Source organism: Lathyrus oleraceus, chromosome 6 (assembly GCF_024323335.1).
Source record: "Lathyrus oleraceus cultivar Zhongwan6 chromosome 6, CAAS_Psat_ZW6_1.0, whole genome shotgun sequence".
In the NCBI taxonomy this organism is placed as follows: domain Eukaryota; kingdom Viridiplantae; phylum Streptophyta; class Magnoliopsida; order Fabales; family Fabaceae; genus Lathyrus; species Lathyrus oleraceus.
In genome coordinates, this window is record NC_066584.1 from 393,452,450 (window position 1) to 393,458,378 (window position 5,929).

General features: G+C 39.3%; 1 non-coding gene across 1 annotated transcript; it reads right to left on the minus strand.

Annotated features, from left to right (window-relative positions):
- Nucleotides 1-4,546: 4,546 nt before the first annotated feature.
- On the minus strand, nucleotides 4,547-4,653 carry LOC127099859 (small nucleolar RNA R71). Its single transcript, XR_007794326.1, has one exon. It is a non-coding gene; the product is annotated as a small nucleolar RNA R71 (small nucleolar RNA).
- Between the last annotated feature and the right edge of the window lie 1,276 nt (nucleotides 4,654-5,929).

Below are 5,929 nucleotides of genomic sequence, written 5' to 3' on the forward strand. Positions count from 1 at the left end.
TGTTCATGCTCGATTCTCACTTGTTATGATGAATTAAGATTAGGTGTTGATTGATATGTGTTCTACATTGCATAAGCTTTGATTTGGTATGCTTCTTGTTGAATTCTGGACATTTCTGGAATTTTCTGGAAAATGGATGCATGAAGTTCATCATCTTCATCTTCATCTTCATGAAGAAGATGAAGATCATCTTTAGCGACGAATTTTTCCTCATTAGCGACGGATTCTGGAATTTTACGCTGGCTTAGGGTTTTAGACAAAACGGTGCCGTTTTGTGTATTGGCGCGCGCACATTTCAAATGTGTACAGGGATCGATTCCCAGCGAGCACACTTTTTCAAATCTATTCAGTATTTTCATGTTTTCCCTCCTTATTTTCCATGTATATGTTCATGTTGATTTTCATTTTTATGCTAACTTCTAAAATCCATAACAAATTGAAAAATGCATCAATTCATTCCCAATTTTTTGCAAATTGATCCTTGAGATGTCTAGTTTTTAATGATGATGAATTTGGAAGTTGTGCATGGCTGGAATTTTATTTGCTCTAGGTTGATTGAACACATGTGCATTTGTGACATTGCCTTACTCTTTCTATCATGAAATGCTTGATTTTAATCCAATGGACATGAAATTTTACATGCTGATTCTAGACATGTTAATGTATGTTTTAGGATTGGTTTGGTATTTTTCCCATTCACCATTTCTGTTTTATGGACATGTTTGCAGGTGTGACAATTTGTGTCACACCTTTGGTTGTTCAACTTGTGCAATTTGATTTCCATGCCAAATGACCTCTAATGCTTCTGATTTTTTGTATGATGGATGTTTTGGATGTGTTGAATGCTCATAAATTTTTCGTGAATCATTTCTGTTGTGATTGGGAATTTTCATTCTTAATGATCAAATGCATGCCTTGAATTGGTCATTGACTTCTCTTGCCTATTACATGAACTTGCCTATTGATTTTGGTTTGGTCCTTTTTAGGACTTGTTCTTGATTGATTAAATATGATCCATGTTGAATATCAAGTTCTGTTTTGGATTGTTTCTTCACTTTTGACCCTAGGCTTTGACCTAGTGGTTTGGACTTACCATTTGAGTTGTGAGTTTCAGGTTCAAGAATGCATCTCCATGATTGATGTTGCTCCTTCATTTGAGCTTGATCATTTGTTGTTGTTGGATAACACTTGCTGTTTTGTAGGCTTTGAGGACAATTCACTTGTGTTTATGGCTTATGTGTTGCATATTGGGTTGTCTGTTTGATATTGACTGTTGTTGACTGTTTGTCTGAGTATTGTACTGATTGGTTTAGCTGTTTCCACAGGTACCTAAGTTGCTTTAAGTTCATTTGAACTTTGCTTTGCTTGCTTGTGGTTGGCATGCCACTGAGGTATAATTCCTTGATCTTCATGTAGTCTGAAAGACCTGTCATGTTACTTTGGCAGGCATCTGTCTGAAGCCCTCCTTAAGAGGCAATGTTTGTGGTTGTTTAATTTTGTGCCAAGCAGGTAAAGTCCTCTTAAGAGGAAATTGGCAGATAAAAGGGATGTGCAATCCATCCCCTGCTATTCAGTTGTGTCATTCACTTTGCTCACACCATGTGTTGATGCATTGTGAATAAGAACCCAAAATCTTGTCCATAGAGTCAGTCATTTGTGGAGAAGAGTTCCTGCATTCTGAACTCCCACACTTTCTATTTGGTTGAAGCTCTCCCAGGCCAGGGATAAGAGCTATGAGGCATAACCCTCATCTCCATTTCATTTGCTTCACCCTAACTCTCAATGTTAGGGTTAAGAGCTAAAAAACACCCCATTCCAGTTGGCTTGTTTCTACAGCCTAGCCTTGTATGAGCCAATTGTTTGCATATAGTGTGTGTGCTTGCTCTCTTGTGTTTGTGTTTGATGATGTGTGTTTAGGATAGCTTGCTTCCTGTGCAAGTTAGGATAGAGACCTCAACAGAGGGATTGTATGCATGACAACTTCTAGGCTCGAGTTGTAGTCTCCCTAGTAGTCTATTATCTCCCTTGTCTCTGGTTAGGATAGAATTTCTTTCCCTATTAAGGGGAACTACGTCGCCCTGATCCTCATACCAGATGAGGTACGTAGGTAGGAGATTGAGCTGATCTCTCCGGGCACTTTCTTTTCTTTTTGTGTGTGTTTGTTATCCTTTTCTGGTTGGAGTCTGATGTAAGTCCAGCGATTGGCAGTCGGTTTCCTGTGTGTTTGTGGTGTGTTGGAGTTTGACGTAAGACCAGCGATTGGCAGTCGGTTTCCTGTGTCTTGTTTGATTATGCGGAATCTGACGTAAGTCCAGCGGTTGGCAGTCGGTTTCCTGTTTGCGTTTTGTTTGGCGTGCGTTAGCCGAGCTACGAGTGCTCTGATTCTTTCTCTGGTTAGAGAAGATACGTATGCATAGGATGCGACATCTTAGCGAGCACATTTCCCCTGTCCTCGAACTACGTCGACTCTGATGTTTGTGTCTGACAGACTACGTAGGCCCAGGATGCGATATCCTGCCGAGTCCGTTTCTTCCGTCCTTTCTGTGTTTGTTTCCAGTTTTGTGTAGTTTTGAGCAGTATCTTTAGCAACCTTTCTTCTATTCTTTCTGAGCGTGGATCCCGTCGAGTACGACGGATGCGTAGGGGTGCTAATACCTTCCCTTCGCATAACCGACTCCCGATCCCATCAATCTCTGGTCGCAAGACCATGTCCTTTCCAGGTTTACTTCGAGCGTTTCCTTTCCCTCCTTTGGGATAAATAACGCACGGTGGCGGCTCTGTTTCTTTTCCCGCCGGTTTTCGCGTAATGCGACACCGCCATTTTCATTTCCGCTTTGCAATTTATTCAACCCTCCGATTGGAGCAGGTTTTTATTACTTGTCTTTATCTTATTTATTTTCTCGCACTCGCTTTACTTTTATTTATTTCCTCGCACTCGCTTTACTTTTATTTATTTCCTCGCACTCGCTTTACTTTTATTTATTTCCTCGCACTCGCTTTAGTTTTATTTATTTCCTCGCACTCGCTTTACTTTTATTTATTTCCTCGCACTCGCTTTACTTTTATTTATTTCCTCGCACTCGCTTTAAATTATTTATTTCCTCGCACTCGCTTTAAATTATTTATTTCCCGCACTCGCACTACTTTTATTTACTTTCCGCACTCGCACTACTTTTATTTAAATTAATGCACTTTTACTTTACCATGTCTAACTAAATCTATAAGGTTAGAATGTAAGGATCGTAATTGAACCGATAATACGTACAATTGTTCGTAGAAACACTTAAGGGCTATTTTAACTTTCAACTTAAGTTTTCCCGCGCTTCAATTCTGTTGGGTAAGATCGAAAGTCGTCCAACGTCTATCTAAACTTAATTGTTTTTAACTATTTCAAAAATAGCGAAAGCGCTTTGTTTAGTTCATTAGGAGATTTTAACTTAAGAAGAAAAGAGATTTTAAAACTATTCTCGGACGCATTTATAAGTTTAGAGTCTGGTTCGTAAGAACCTCTTTTGGTTAAGAAGTCCAGGTTATAATACTTTTAAACTTAGTCAAGATACTATATTTCTTAAAAATAGGTTTACTACTCTAACGCAATGCACGCCTTTTTATAAGTGACAATAAGAGGGTTTGATTAGGGAGTACAACTCGGTTCTGAATACGCGAAAGTGACAGTTCCCGTCAAATTAGTTCTTTTCAAAGTAGGAAACATTGCCCATAAGTAGTTCCATCAGCAAGTACTTGGATTATTAATTGATTATGTGAATTACATTCGACCCTGTCTTTATTAATTAAACTTTATTCAATACTTTACTTTTCATTGCACACTCTAAAAACACCTATTTTGATTGCCTTTGATAAACACCATAACAATAGATAACGATAGATTGACACTTGGTCTCTGTGGATTCGACAATCTTTTATATTACTCTGACGCGTTCGTATACTTGCGAAAAGCATGCATCAAGTTTTTGGCGCCGTTGCCGGGGACCAATTTCGTCAAATTTCATTTTCCTGTTGTTATATCGTTTAGACTTAGGCTATTTCCCGCCGGTCAATGCGAAGAACTCGTAGCACCGAAAGCTTAAGCTTAGTATATCCTCTGGCGGAACTTGAACGTTACACTCGCGCACGTTTATTCTTTCATAGAATTAAGAGAGCTATGGCCGAAGATCAAAACCAAAGACCTCTTAAAGATTTCGATCAACCATCAAATGAAGAACCTAGTTCTAGTATAGTAAACCCAACCATCCTAGCTAATAATTTTGAACTTAAACCATCCCTGTTGCAACTAGTGCAACAGAGACAATTCGCAGGTCTCACTACTGAGAACCCAAACCAACATTTAAAAATATTTCTTCAATTAGCAGACACTTTTAAAACTAATGGAGCTTCTCCTGAGGCAATACATTTAAGATTATTCCCTTTTTCTCTCAGAGATAAAGCCCTATCATGGTTAGATTCCCTTCCACCCAATTCCATTACGACTTGGGATAACCTTAGAAGAGTTTCTCTTGCTAGATATTTTCCCCCAAGTAAGACTGCCGTTCTTCGAAACCATATAACTAGATTTACCCAAAACCAAGGAGAATCGTTGTCCGAAGCTTGGGAGAGATATAAAGAATTGTTACGAGCATGCCCACATCATGGTTTAGAAAATTGGTTAATCATTCAAACCTTCTATAATGGACTTCACTATAACACGAAGATGACCATCGACGCTGCCGCAGGCGGTGCTCTGATGAACAAACCTTATACTGAAGCTAGTGCCCTCATCGAAGATATGACTCAAAACCATCAATCATGGGGAGTCGAACGAGCGACAGTTGAGAAGAAGGAAGCCCAAGGAGGAGTGCATGAACTAAGCTCTATAGACTTGATGCAAGCGAAAATGGACGCATTATCCCTTAAGGTCGAGCATATGTGCATAAACCCGAATACTATAGCCGCAGTTTCATCGGATTGTGAGATATGTGGAACCAAAGGACACCAATCTGCAAAATGCAGTCTATTAAACGAAACCCACTCTGAGCAAGTGAACTACACCCAAGGGAACCCATACTCGAATACCTATAACCCTGGATGGAGGAATCACCCGAACTTCTCCTATAAAAACAATAACCTTATCCAAAATAATGCACCCCCGAGACCTAGTTATCAAGCCCCAAGATCAAATCAACCTATGCAACCTGTACCACCAAAGTTGAGCCTTGAGAAAATTATGGAAAATTTTATCACTGCTCAAACCCAACAAAACAAGGAGTTCATGAACCAGAACATTCATGTTAACGAATTGATTACTCAGTTAGGAACCAAGGTTGATCAAATAGTTACTCATACTAAGATGCTTGAAACCCAGATCTCTCAGGTAGCTTTAAACCAAGCCCCTCAGACTACACCTGGAGAACAGTTCCATGGACAACCTCAACAAAATCCGAGAGGACAAGCCAATGCCATTACCCTACGAAGTGGGAACGCTTATGATGAGCCACCAAACCCTAGATTGAGTGAACCTAAAACTTCTAAGGAATATACCAAGCCCCTGGACGAAATAAAGGAACCAGAGGAATCTGAAAACCAGGAAGGTCGAGAAAAAGGAGAAGAACCTAAAGATAAAACTTACGTACCACCCCCGCCATATAAACCACCTATACCATATCCGCAAAGACTCAAACAAACCCAGATCAATAAACAGTATCAAAAATTTATTAAAGTTATAGAAAAACTTCACATAGAAATCCCTTTTACAAAAGACATCACCCAAATACCTTCTTATGCAAAGTTTCTCAAAGACATCCTTACCAACAAAAGTAGACTTGACGATTCGAAGCCTTTGGAATGTAATGCTATTTTCGAGGACAAATTAGCAAAGAAAGATAAAGATCCTGGAAATTTCTCCATTCCTTGCCTTTTAGGTAATCATGTCATG